The sequence below is a fragment of the Stegostoma tigrinum genome, chromosome 7 (genome assembly GCF_030684315.1).
Source record: "Stegostoma tigrinum isolate sSteTig4 chromosome 7, sSteTig4.hap1, whole genome shotgun sequence".
In the NCBI taxonomy this organism is placed as follows: Eukaryota; Metazoa; Chordata; class Chondrichthyes; order Orectolobiformes; family Stegostomatidae; genus Stegostoma; species Stegostoma tigrinum.
This window is the reverse complement of record NC_081360.1, coordinates 49,016,208-49,031,362: the sequence shown is the minus strand read 5'-3', so window position 1 is coordinate 49,031,362 and position 15,155 is coordinate 49,016,208. Positions and strand designations below refer to the sequence as shown.

Below are 15,155 nucleotides of genomic sequence, written 5' to 3'. Positions count from 1 at the left end.
ATTGTCGGCTAGGGAAGCATTTATTACCCTCCCTAATTGCCCAGACAGCAGGTAAGAGTCAACCATGTCGCTGTGGTCTGAAGTCATGTAGGCCAGACCAGTTAAGGACTGCAGATTTGTTTCCCTATAGGACATTAGTGAACTGGATCAGCTTCTATGAAAATCAACAATTTACACAGTCACTGTTAGGTCAGCTGACCATTCCAGATTATTGTATTTAATTTAAAATTTCACCATCTGCTATGGTATGATTCAGACACAATTCCCCAGAACATTGACCTGGTGTTCTGTATTACTAGCCCAATGACATCACCATGATACAACTGCATGAGAAGCGAAGAGGAATTCTAAGAAAAGACTGGCAGCTAACATGAAAGGTAATCCCAAAGTCTTCTGTAGGCACATAAATAGTGAAAGATTGGTAAAAGAATGAGTAAAATCAACTGAAGACCAAAAGGAAAATCTATGCATGAAGGCAGTGCACGACTGAGGTATTTAATGAATACTTTACATCTGTCTTTGACAATGAGAGAAATACTACCCAGGTTATGGTGACAGAGGAGGAAACTGTATCTCTGGAAGGGTTCAAAATTGAAAAGTAAGAAGTGCTGGATAGACCATAGGCACTTAAAATTGACAAGATACTAGGACAGATGAGATGCATCCAACGATATTGAAAGAAATGAGAGTGGAGATCGCAGGCACACAGGCTGTAATCTTTCAACCTTCGCCATACTTGGGAGAGCTGTCAGAAGATAGGAAAATTGTAAATAATACAACCTTGCTCAAGAAAGTTTGCAAGGATAAGCCTTACAATTACAAAATAGTCAATTTAACTTCATTAGTAGGAAAGATTCTTAAAACAATTATTTGTGATAGAATTAATATAGTCACATGGGCAAAGGTGAGTTGAACAGGAAGAGTCAGCATGCAATCATACTTAGTTAACTCACTGGCGTTTTTTGAGGAGGTAACAGAAAAGCCTGATGAGGTGTACATGGATTTCCAGAAGGCGTTTGATGCAGCGCCACATAATAGACTTGTGAGGAAAGCTATTGACCATGGAATAAATGGGTCAGTAGCAAAGTGGATATAAAATTGGCTGAGTGAAAGAAAACAAAGAAACGGTGAATAGATATTTTCCAGGCTGGGGAAAGGCTTGTAGTGAAGTTCCCCACTCTCACTTTTTCTGATCTGCATTACTGATCTAGATATTGGTGTCAGGGAGCAATTTCAAAGTTTGTAGGTGACATAAAATTTGGAAGAATTGTAAAATGTGAGGAGGACACAGTAGAACTCCAAAAGCACAATCGGCAAGTTGTTGGAGCGGGCAGATAGGCTGCAAATGAGTTACAATGCAGCGAAGTGTGAGGTGACGAATTTTGGTAGAAAGAACATCAAAAGACAAAATAAAACAGGGGTACAAAACTAAGGGGGAAGACAGACGGAGCTTGGTGTATACATGCACAGATCATTGAAGGTGGTTGAACGGGTGGAGAGAGAAGTTAATAAAGCATATAGTATCCTGAGCTTTAACAGAAGGAGCATACAGTACAAAAGCAAGGAGTGATGTGAACTTGTATATGTTACGGACCACACAAGACCCCCTCAAAATATTATCAAGAAATTGCCTAGACGCTTACTTTTTCTTGTTTTAAATGTAAATGCAGTGTTCCAGATGCAATTTGATTGGTCAAAGTATTTGATGTTAAGCAAAAGATGATTTATTTAAATAATAAATTCAAAAGTTAAAATACAACAAAAGAAAGAAGAACTTGGAATAGCAACTCTATTGGAAGACTTAACAGAATATTAGTTTATTTTATTAATAACAGAAACTGTTTCAATATAGTAAGTAACACATATACACCCTTGGCAAAAGGCAAATTCAGAAAACAACTGTCTAGCATGAAATTGTAGCAGCCCAGGAGGAAAAACATGCAGAGAAAACTCAGGGAGAGCATAGTAGCCAGAACAGATCACTGCTTTCTGACCCTGCTGAGACTGTAGCAACAACTGCTGAAAGCTAAAAATCCTGTTTCTGGAGGAGTTTGACCACACCCATTCAGGCTGTTCTATTGTTCCAACTTTAAAAAAAGTCCTAAGGCTTCACAAATTGTTTATGTTCTCTGAGACTGCTAGTCACCTGTCCCCAAATCTCTTTCTAAAATGGAACCAGAACAAAACTCACCTCTCAAAGCCACAGTTTTGTCACAAAGGACACTTGTTACAGCTCAGCTGGAATATTTTGTACAGTTCTAGGTGCTACATTGTGGAAAGGATAGGAACATACTGGAGAAAGTGCAGGAGAGATATTCAAGACTGATTCCAGGTATGAGGAATTACAGTTACGAAGGTAGATTGAAGAAGTTAATAGCTTTGGCAAATGGGTTAAAGAGAATCCAAAGGAATTCTATAAATGCATTAGGAACAAAAGGGTAACTAGGGAGAGAATAGGGCCCCTTAAAGATCAGCAAGACCACCTATGTCTGGAACCGCAGGAACTGATGGAGTGACTGTGAGTATTTTGTATCTGTGTTTACTGTGGAGAAGGATATGGAAGATGGAGAACGTGGGGAAACAAGTAGGGACATCCTGAAAAATGTCCATATTACAGAGGACGAAGTGCATGTCCCTGCAAAACTAGATAGGAATGGCAGGATTCAGGAAGCATAGATGACAAGGAAAATTGTAAGGTTGGTCAAAAGAAAAAGGGAAGCATATGACAAGTCTAGGCAGCTATAAACTGGTGAAGCCCTGGAGGAGTACAGAGAAATTAAGAAGGAACCTAAATGCACTATTAGGAAGGCAAAAAGGGGCCATGAACAAGGGAAAGAGTAGGCCCAATCAAGGATGAAGGAGGAAACACAGAGCCACAGGAAGTATGGGAGATCCTGAATGAGTACTTTGCATCAGTTTTCACAAGGAGAAGAACATGACTGATGTTGAGGTCAGGAATGAGTGTGTGAATACCGTAGAGAATATCAACTTAGTAAAAGAGGAAGTTTTGGGAATCCTAAAGTGCATTACGATAAACAAGTCCCCAGGACCAGATGTGATCTACCACAGGTTTTTCAGAGAAGCATGGGAAGGAATAGCTGGGGCATTGGTAGATATCTTCACATCTTCTTTGACCACACGTGAAGTTCCAGAGGACTGGAGATTAACGAATGTTGTTCCCTTGCTTAAGAAAGGATGCAGGGATAATCCAGGAAGCCATAGGCCAGTGAGCTTGACATCTTTGGTAGGGACACTCTAGGAGAAGATACTGAGGAACAAGATATATGCGCATTTGGAGGAAAATGAACTAGTTAGTGACAGACAGCATGGTTTCATCTGGGAAGGTCATGTCTCACAAACATGATTAAATTATTTTGAAGAGGTAATGAGGATAACTGATGAGGGAAAGGTTTGGATGTAGTTTATGTGGACTTTAGTAAGGCATTTGATGAAGTCCACATGGCACTAAAATAAAAATCTAAAAACTAAAATCACAAGGGATTCGGGTGGCCTGGCTAGATGGATAGAAAACTGGCTTGGTCATAGAAGACAGAGAGTAGTGGTGGAAGGATGTTTTTCAGAATGAAGACCGGTAACTAGTGGTGTTCCACAGGGATCAGTCTTAGCTCCTTTGTTGTTTGTAGTATATATGAAAGATCTGGAGGAAAATATGGGTGGTCATGTAAGCAAGTTTGCTGCTGACATGAAGATTGGTGGAGCTGCTGATAGTGCCAACAATTGTGAAAGGACACAACAGGATATAGATAGATTAGCAACGTGAAGACAGAAATGGCAAATTGAGTTTAATCCTGACAAATTAAAAGTGATACATTTTGGAGGATCAAATTTAGATGTGAATTATATTGTAAATGGTAGAACCCTTAGGAACACACATTCAGACAGATCTGGGCATGCATGGAGCATAGAACACTACAGCACAATACAGGCCCTTCGGCCCAAGATGTTGTGCTGAACTTTTACCCTAATTCTAAAGTCTATCTAACCTTCGCCCCTACCTTATACTATCATCCATATGCCTATCTAATAGTCGCTTAGATGCCCCTAATGATGCCATCTCTGCTACTTTCTCCAGCAATGCATTCCACGCCCCTACTGCTCTCTGAGTAAAGAACCTACCTCTGACATCTCCCCTGTATCTGCCTCCACTCAGTTTAAAGCTATGCTTTAATAGCTACTTCCAACCGAGGAAAAAGTCTCTGGCTGTCTACTCTACCTATACCTCTGATCATTTTTGTAGGCCCACAGTTCCCTGAAAGTGGCAACACAGGTGGCCAAACATGACATGCTTGCCTTCGTCACCCAGGGTGTGGAGTACAAGAATTGGTAAAATATGTTGCAGCCATATAAAACCCTTCTTAGGCCGCATTTGGAGTATTGTGTGCAATTTTAGTCACCACACTACCAGAAGGATGTGGAAGTTTTGGACAGAGTACGGAGAAGGTTCACCAGGATGTTGCCTAGTGTCCAGGGTACTGACTATAAGAAAGGTTAAAAAGACTAGGATTGTTTACACTGGAAAGATGGCGGCTGAAAGGAGACCTGATAGACGTCTCCAAAATTATGAGAGGCATTGATAGGGTGGATAGTCACAGGCTTTTTCCCAGAGTTGAAATTTCAATTACAAGGGGGCGCAGGTTCAAGGTAGGAGGGGGGCAATTTGAGGGAGATGTGTGAGGGGTGTTTTTCACACAGAGAGTGGAAGCAGCCTGGAAGTCACCGCCAGAAGAGGTGGTGGAAGCGAGCACACTGAAGACATTTAAGAGGCACCTGGGTGGGTGCATGAATTGGCAGAGAATTGAGCAAGACGGATCAAAAAATGGCAGGGTTTAGTTTTTAGATTAATTAGGACATGATCGTTGGCATAGGCTTGGAGGGCCAAAAGGCCTGTTGCTGGGCTGCACATTTTCATTTGTTCAAATGTGTATAAATTCCCAGGACCTGAGGTATCCTAAAGCTCTGTAGGAAGCTAGGGAAGTGATTGCTGCGCCTCTTGTTGAGATATTTGTATCATCGATAGCCACAGGTGAGATGCCATAAGTCTGGAAGTTGGCTAACATGGTTTTTTAAGAAAGTAAGGAAAATCCGGGGAACTATAGACTAGTGAGTCGATGGTGAGCAAGTTGTTGGAGGGAATCCTGAGGGACAGGATATGCATGTATTTGGAAAGGCAAGGACTGATTATGATTGTCAATATGGCTTTGTACATGGGAAATTGTATCTCACTAGCTTGATTGAATTTTTGAAGAAGTGACAAAGAGGATTAATTTATACATACTTCATAAGGCGTTCGACAAGGTTCCTCTTGGTAGACTGGTCAGCAAGGTTAGATCACACGGAATAAAGGGAGAACAAACTATTTGGATTCAAACAGGCTCAAAGATAGAAGACAAAGGCAGGTGGTGGAGGGTTGCTTTTCAGACTGGAGGCTTGTGACCAGCGGCGTACGACAAGGATCAGTGCTCGGTCCACTGCTTTTCATTTTTTATATAAATGATTTGGATGTGAACATTTGGTTAGTAAGTTTGCAGATGACACCAAAATTGGAGGCGTAGTGGACAGTGAAGAAAGTTACCTCAAAGTACAACAGGATCTTGATCAGATGGGCCATTGAGTTAAGGAGTGGCAGATGGTATGAATTTAGATAAATGTGAGTCTGCATTTTGGAAAGGCAAATCGGGGCAGGACTTATACACTTAATGGTAATGTCCTGGGGAGTGTTGCTGAACAAAGTGACCCTGGAGTGCAGATTCATAGTTCCTTGAAAGTCGAGTCACATGTAGACAAGATAGTGAAGAAGGCGTTTGGTATGCTTGCCTTTATTGGGCAGTGCCTTGAGTATAGGATTTGGGAGGTCATGTTGCAGCTGTGCTGGACATCGTTAGGGCACTTTTGGAATACTACGTGCAATTCTGATCTCACTGCTATAGGAAGGAAGTTGTGGACCTTGAAAGGGTTCAGAATAATTATACAAGGATGTCTCCAGGGTTAGAGATTTTGAGCTACAGGGACAGACTGAATAGGCTGGGGCTATTTTTCCTGGAGCATTAGATGCTGAGGGGTGACCTTACATAAATTTATAAAATCATGAGGGGCATGGATAGGGTGAATGGACATGATCTTTTCCTGGGGTAGGGGAGTCCAAAAGTAGAGGGAATAGATTTAAGGTGAGAGGGGGCAGATTTAAAAGAGGTGTAAGGGACAATGTTTTCACACAAAGGGTGGTGCAAGTGTGGAATGAGCTGCCAGAGGAGGTGGTGGAGACTGGTACAATTATAACATTTAAAAGGAACTGGATGGGTATATGTATAAGATGGGTTCAGAGGGATATGGGCCATATGCTGGCAAATAGGATATGATTTATTTAGAATATCTGGTCAGCATGGATGAGTTGAACCAAAGGGTTTATTTCTGTGTGTATATCTCTATGACTCTATAACTGCAGAAAAGAAGGCTAAAAGATCTGGTAGAGGTTTTCAAAATAATCAGTGGCTGGATAGGGTGAATAGGGAGAAATGTTCTGTTCATAAAAGGAGGAGGATCAAATGGGCAAAGATTTAAAAGTGATTTGCAAAAGGAGCAAATGTAATGCTAAGAAAGACTTTTTCATGCAGTGAATAGTTAGCGTATGAATGCACTGTCTGGAAGTATGGTGGAGGCAAGTTTAATTGATGCATTGTCATTGGACAATTACTTGGACAAAAATAATGTGCAAAGATATCATGAAAAAGCAGAAAGTTGGCACTCAGTGTTCATGCTCACTTAAAGAACCAGTTTTGACAGTGTTGAATAGTCTGCTTCTGCACTGTAACACTTAAATGATTCTGTGAATTAAGTGAAATGCAAATGAAGCTTATTCATATCAAAGCAGGTTTGAATGAGGTAATCACTTGCCCCGTGGGCTAACTAATGCATTGCTTTGCCATGCTATATTGACAGTTGTACTGGCCAGCGTTCTCATCCTCAATTTCATCCTCGGAAGATTGCTGTCAATTCTCCAATTTGTCTGCATCCAGGTCACCCTCTATTTTTAGGTCATGCTTTAAAGGGTACACCGTGTCACAATAACACAGCCATTCTTTCTGGACTATAATGCAAGGCTTTTCTAGAATGATTCAAATCTTTATCTTACAGCATCCAAAGTTTTGTTCCACTATGACCCTGATGGAAGCATCGACAGCATTGTATCTCCATTCTGCATCAGTCTGAGTGTTTTGTAAAGCCATGTTTGGACAGTAAAGCTCTTGACTCCCAGCAGCCATCCCTGTATGTTCCAAGAACCTTAATGGGTCACAGGAACGTATGATTTCTCAAGTATGTAAGAGACATGTTAGATCCCGGAAAATCTGGAGTAGAGCTACTAAATTTGCCATCGATGGTTATGTATAATTTTAACATTGACGGTGGAAAGTCTTTCTGGTTGATGAACGCTGCAGGTTGTTGATAGGATACTCTCCAAACATTGAGGATGCAATCAATTTTACCCTGCACCTTGGAGAAGCCAGCAATAGTGTACATCTTAGCTGCTTGACTTCTGTTTACCCCAAGGGAAGGAAATGGGAAATGAAGAGCAGTGGGTCTGGAGAAAATGACACCAGTGACACTGAGGATGCATTTATGGGTCAAGGATTGAGAGATGCCACATTAGTCTCTAGGTGCACCTTGAAACAAGCCACTGGTAAAAGTGTAAGGGCAGCAATGACCTGGATAGCCACTAGGATGGGATTGCCAACCAGTCCTCATGAACATAGGTGCTGATCCAACAGATGACGCCGTTCCAAGTTGCTGGACTGGGACATCCTTCATCAGTACCTGCCCTCTGTTTCAGGCTGTTCAACAACATCGTAGTGAGGCCTGCAGATGCACCTGCACCACCTTGGCGGATTTTCTCTGACTGCTTCTCCCTCTGGAGGCTTTGCAGTAGCCATTGGGATTTGTTGTTCTTGCTGGGTTTGCTGATGAACTAATAGTCTGTGTTGCATTCTACATTGTTTCCATTGTTATACCAAGACCACAAGGACTCAACTGTAACGGTGTCCATGTCAGATAATCTGTGGGGAATGTCAGAAAGGTAACAATTTTATTTAAGGAACTCCTGAGCCCTCACATCTATCTCAACAATATGCTTTCAAACTGTGGGGCGAGGAGGCTTTCCAAGGAGGTCACCTATCTCCTGAGCTTTCAGATCCTCCCCTCTGGCTCTAATTCACAGGGTGCATGTCTCCGTGATGCATAAGGCACTTCATCATTTCTACATTCTCCCCTATTCTCTGGATTTCAAAATTCATAATTCAGCCACATTACTTGTGAAGAATGTGCTTTTATAGTTTGATTCAAAGAACAAAGAACAAAGAAAATTACAGCACAGGAACAGGCCCTTCAGCCCTCCAAGCCTGCGCCTAATTGAGTCCCCCACTCTGGGAAAAAGCTTCTTGCTATCCATGCTGTCTATACCCGTCATGATTTTATAGACCTCAATCAGGTCCCCCCTCAATCTCCGTCTTTCTAATGAAAATAATCCTAATCTACTCAACCTCTCTTCATAGCTAGCACCCTCCAAACCAGGCAACATCCTGGTGAACCTCCTCTGCACCCTCTCCAAAGCATCCACATCCTTTTGGTCATGTGGCGACCAGAACTGTACACAGTACTCCAAATGTGGCCGAACCAAAGTCCTATACAACTGCAACATGACCTGGCAACTCTTGTACTCAATACCCCGTCCAATGAAGGAAAGCATGCCACATGCCTTCTTGACCACCCTATTGACCAGCATTGTCACCTTCAGGGAACAATGGACCTGAACACCCAGATCTCTCTGTGCATCAATTTTCCCTAGGACTTTTCCATTTAATGTATAGTTCGCCCTTGAATTTGATCTTCCAAAATGCATCACCTCGCATTTGCCTGGATTGAACTCCATCTGCCATTTATCTGCCCAACTCTCCAGTCTATCTATATTCTGCTGTAATCTCCGACAGTCTCCTTCACTATCTGCTACTCCACCAATCTTAGTGTCATCTGCAATCTTGCTGATCAGACCACCTATCCCTTCCTCCAGATCATTTACATATATCACAAACAACAGTGGTCCCAGCACAGATCCCTGTGGAACACCACTGGTCACAGGTCTCCAATTTGAGAAACTCCCTTCTACTACTACCCTCTGCTTCCTGTTGCCTAGCCAGTTTTTTATCCATCTAGCTAGCACACCCTGGACCCCATGTTACATTCCTGTGGATTATTTGAGTTTTCCCAGCATGTCTTGCAAATTTTCCTGGATATCGCCATCCCTTAAGTCCATTCTTTTGTAATAACCCATCACCAGAACTGAAGTCTGCCCAGAAAGTCATATGAGGTGTCTTAATGCCCTCCAAATTTGTTCTGTCTTTGGTAAATGCTTTCCTGCCTGTATGTACCATGCTTGGGTAAGCAGAGAAAGTGGAGCTAATAGCTATTTCCCCCAATGCAGGAGGATCATCAATAGAATGGAAAGTAATTGTTGATTACCGCTTGTGTACCAGTTAGTATGGACTACACGCCACAACAATTTGCAAAGAATTTTTGGCATGTTCTGCCCTGTCAGAACCATGTGCAACTTGCAATTTCCCTGTTATATCAGTGTCTTGTACATTTTGTTAAACATTGCATGATGTTATGCTACCAGCTGATATTATTTACTGGACAAGTCAGAGCACAGACTGAAGCTCATCTTGAAAGATCCTTTTTTTTTCGTTTTAATGAGGTAATCCTTCACTGAAACAGCAAAGCTGTAGATTTAGTTTTAAAGATAAACCTGAAATCTATCAAAGAAGAATTGGAGATAAAATAGAATAAACCAATCTATTTACTTATATAACAAATTTAGCTTTTAAAAAAAACACGTATCATCCCATTAATCCTCAAATTAGTTAATCCTTTATAAGCTCCAAATAAAAAACAACTTCACTTGGCTAGTACCGAAAGCACCTCTTGTAGAATTCTCATACCACAGAGAAAAATTTTTTCTTCTTAATAGTCTTACGGTAAGTGTGACTTTAACTCCTCGGCTGGAAATGCTAAAAGCTTTTTCCAAAAGCTATCATACACCTGAGTTCAATGCCATCAGCTTCAAGTAACCTCTTCAAGGCTTTATTCTGACACCCTGGTTTGGGACTATCACTAACTTTTTCCACTAAGGTAATCTATTTTACCGCATTCTACCTTTCCCAGGATCACTTGTCTACACAGCATTTCCTTCCAAGGACTTCATAGAGCTACAGAAAATAAAGGAAAACTGAAACAAAAATCTCTCCCTTTGATGTGTGGGCATTTTCCCTCGAAAACCTCATCCTCAAAATTTCCAGTGGACCTTAAAGCAAGACAGTTTAACAAGTCATGAAAGACCCTGAAGCAGAGAAGAACTGATTGGAGGGGCTGCCTAAGTTGCCCTCACAAAATATTTTAAAAGAAATCACATGGTTACAAAAATACTCAACAGTTAACTATTAATTTCAGACACACAGAAGATTCATGTTACTAACTTAAAATCCAAAAAGCCCTGACATAAAAATAAATGCAAGTAAATATATAGGTTGCATGATTTATACTATAATGATTTCTTTTGCTAAATGGATTTTCTGCAACAGGAATCATAATTGTGATATTGAAACTCTTGCACCTGTTCCTAAAATCCTCATTTGCAAGTTTTGTTAAAAATGTTGATGTTCCAGGATCTCTACCAACCCAATTTTCCATATATGGTTAGCATGGATGTGTTGGACTGTTTCTGTGCTGTACATCTCTATGACTCTATGCCTCCATATCCACTGATGTTTTTTTTGCCCTTAGATATGCTGAACCTTGTTTCCATATCTACAAAATGCAACAAATAAATATTTATATTCTTATCTTGTACTTTCAGGCCTATAGCAAATATTTCTTTAAATTCCTGGGCTAATGAGATACTTGCAACAGTGAGTAATGGTGACTTCTGAAATTGGATACATCTATCATATTGAATATAATTTGTTCAGCAAGGGATTATTCCTTATCTACAACACCCCATCTTTCAGCAATAGCTTTAACTTTTGTGATGGGCAGGCAACATGTTTAATTTGCAACTTCCTGATAATCGAGTTCATTTTGTCCAGACTCATGTCTGATACTTCTTGAAATTCTCAATGAGAAACACTTGGTCTCTGCAATAATGCTGTAATTCATTAAATTGTAAATCTATGGTTTTAACAAACACAAATGCTTTAACTGGGTTAAGAAGTTATGGAGAAACTGTTCCCACTTATAAAAGGATAGAGAACAAAAGGGTGCAGATTTAAAGTGATTTCTGATAGAGGGAAATATGGTGCAAAAAATAAACATTTTAACTCAACAAGTGATTCAAGTTTGAAATACACTGCATGGAGGTGTGGTGCAAGTACTTTGAATGGAGGCATTCAAGAAGGCATCCGACAATTATTTGAATACAAACAATATGCAAAGGTATGTGGAAAGGCAAATAAGTTACACTAAGTCATAACACTCACTCAGACGTCTGATGGGCTGAATGCAACCCCCTTGCACTGTTGCAGTTATATGTTTCTGTGAGTTAAACACAAGCAGACCTGGAATATCTAGATTATATTGTTTTAGTTTTTCTCAAATCTAACCAAAATCCATGGTAATGTCTTTCAGTACCGTACTTTATTAACTAGGCTACCCTACCATAAATTCCTTTTTGCCTATTTTTTCAGAAAGTGAAATACCCTGAGATAGTGTCTCATCCTGGTCACCCTGCAATCACACCTCTGTAAGAGCTACCAAATTATATTCATTTACTTTTATCTGTGCCATCAACTCATCCATCTTGTTACAATTACTGTGTGGTTTCAGCTTTAAGCATTAACTTTTTACCAATATTACTTATTGTTATTATTTATTAAGTTTGATTTGTTGAACTTGTTTCAGTTTCACCCTCTCCCCTATTAATTAGTTTAAGGGCATATTTACCACCTAAGTTATACAATTCACCAGGATACTGGTCTCAGCATAGCTCAGATGAAACCTGTCCCATAGGAACGATTCTCTCTTTCCCCAGCATGAGTGCCAGTGCTCCATAAATCCAAGATAATAAAATGTGAGGCTGGATGAACACAGCAGGCCCAGCAGCATCTCAGGAGCACAAAAGCTGACGTTTCGGGCCTAGACCCTTCATTTTTCCTACAAAAAGCTTTGAGCCACAAATGTACCTTTCTAACTCTATTTACCCTGCACCAATTTAGACATGGCCTGGGTAGTAAGATCATTGGATAGTGAAATTATTACATTTGTGGTTCTGCTTTTTAATTTAACCCTGAAGCTCTTGTAATTCTTCAGTAGAACATCTTTCCTATTCTCACCTGTGCTATTGGTGCCTACATGGACCACAACAGCCTACTTCCTGTCATATTCCAAGTTCCTCTCTCACCCAGCAGGATCATCCCTAACCCAGGCACAAGGTAGGCAACACAGTCTTTGAGACTGTCTGCCTTTGCTGCAGGAGATATTATCTATTCCCTTAACGATGCTATCCTGTACTACTATTAGATTTCTCTTTTTTTCTCCCCAGCTGGAATGGTGATCGTTATGATAGTAACGAAGTCAGCCAGGTGGACCTCGTAGAACATACGTTCCTGATTGGGGCTGTTAATATCATTCAATCAGGGAGTCCTGGCTGACAGATAAGAACAGGAGTGTCAGATGTTCTGATCACTCTGAGAACTGGTTCTGATGAAGCTGGACCAGCACTATATGTTAGCTGAGGCTACTCAAAAGATAAACCTTAATCCCAATGCCTGCTTCACTCATAGTCACACCCTCCTGCCCCTGACCACAGACCATATTTGAAGTAATTAATTGAAGGAGTTGGCTGTCTCCTGTAATTCTTCCCCCTCCCTCATGTGTTATAGTATCTGTAGCTCTGTCTGCAGGTAAGTAACTCCAATCTTAAGCTCCTCGACGGGCCAGCACCTGCTAGAGATGTGGTCAGCATAGATTGTTCATGCCTTCACCAGCTCCCACATACTACAGCTGCAGTGCATCATCTGCACAGACATCTCTATTTACTAGTTAATTAATTTGTATATTAGATATTTTAAAAGTGAATTTCCTGATTATACTTGTCTGCTGTATTAATGTCTGCTGGTTTAAACCATGTGACCAATCAAAAGAGATATAATCAGCCACATTAGGGGCATTGAAACAGTCCTTGGATAAGCATATGGATGATGATGGGATAGTGCAGGGGGAGGGGCTTAGATTAGTTCACTGGGTAGTAAGATCATTGGATTGTGAAATTATTACATTTGTGGTTCTGCAACTGTTCCACGCTGTATTGTTCCACATTCTATGTTCTATGTATGCACCAGTCATCTAGCTGTTTCCTGTGATATCACATTTCAGCTCTGCTAAGTTGATGGAGCTCTTTGCCACTTTTTTTTATATATCTCCTGCCACTGCTGCCCTTGTCACACAGGTTTGTTCTCCCAGCCTGTTTCATAGTAATGCTGACTTGAGACTATGTGACATGGATTTAATTACTGTCAGAAACATAGGATTGCTGCAAGTTACACTACAATGCAAGACACATTACAAGCTGAAAGTGTTGACATTGTTTACAACTAATAATTTTCACTTTTGAGACTATGGACACGTCACAACTTCACCTTCCTTTGCTGTGTAGAACGGGTATGACAATGTCCCAGAGAAGTGTTGTTGATCCACTTGTCCCAGAAACAAACTTTTGTTGAGCATTTAGTCAAGGGACAACTAGAGGAAGATTTAATTTGGCTTCCTAGATTCATGGCAGAACTCAAAGAAAGCAACAAATCTGTTGAGATTACTTAGGATGGCACAAATAAATGCTTCATTTGGCTATCAAGCCAAAATAGGCTTGACTAAATTCAATGACAATAAAAGAATGAACAAGACCAATATTGTGCAAGACCAAAACTCCAGTGAGTTGGCAAAGAATACATTCAGTGAGCATCAACAACATCTCACAATTCTGGACTATTTAATCATCTATGACAGAAAAATTGGTTATTCCAACTTCCCTTGGGGATGATGTATTGGAAAGGAGAGATGAGTGACATTTAGGCAATACCATGACTAGTAATAGGGCTCAGCCAGTGTTGTGGTGACCAGAGATCTCAAAATAAATTGAAGATCTCAAGCATTGTTGTGAAATCAGTAATTGTATGGGATTGCCAAGTCTGGAACACTCATCTGTCACCTCAAAAGGCAGGCCATAAGCTAAAACTCAGCAAAGTCCAAGGAGAAAAAGAGAATTTCGAAAACATGAATGAGCATCACAACCCAGTTGAGCCCGTTCAGGAATCTTTGATTGATCACCTTCCTTTCAGACAGCAGCAATCTTTCAGTAATATCATGACTTAAAATGTTAACTTTGCCAGTGAAACCCTCATAATCAGTGGCTGAAGATGTTTAAACTGATCCAAATTTGAGGAAGATAAGCTACATAGAACTCCATGGGAGCCAGACTAACATCTACAGGTCCAGGAAATGGTTAAAAAGAAGAAACTACCTGCTCTTAGCATCTGGGATATCCAGGATAACACAAGGAAGGAAATACTTTTTCAGCAAAGCGTTTGACTTCCAGGAAGGAAATTCAGGAAAATAAAAGTTCTTCCAATACAGAAGTCAATCAACAATAACACCAGGGCAGGAAATGGCCCGAGTGGTATTATCACTTGACTATTAATCCAGAGACCCAGATAATGACCCAGTGATCTAGGCTCCAGCACACAAATCATGGAATTTGTTCTAATTTTTTAAAAACCTGGAATTAAGAGTCTAATGGTGATTACAAATCCATTGTTGATTTTTGGAAAAACTCATCTCGTTCATTAATGTCCTTTGGGGAAGGAAATCTGCCATCCTTATGTAGTCTGGCCTCCATGCAACTCCAGACCCAAAGCTATGTGGTTGACTCTTAACTGCCCCTTTGGCAATTACGGATGAACAATAAACCTTTCCCTCAAGAATGAATTTTTAAGAAGTCCACTCTGTGTAGAATATCTGAGAGTAAAAAGATCATCTTAGAATCATAGAGTCCTGTAGCACCGAAAAAGATCCTTTGGCACAACTCATCCATGTTGACA

At 40.5% G+C, this 15,155-nt stretch overlaps 1 protein-coding gene across 13 annotated transcripts in view; it reads left to right on the top strand.

Moving 5' to 3' along the window:
• The window catches only part of LOC125453882 (solute carrier family 40 member 1-like), a 131,818-nt gene that overhangs the window by 34,532 nt on the left and 82,131 nt on the right, over nucleotides 1-15,155 (top strand). The window lies entirely within an intron of this gene.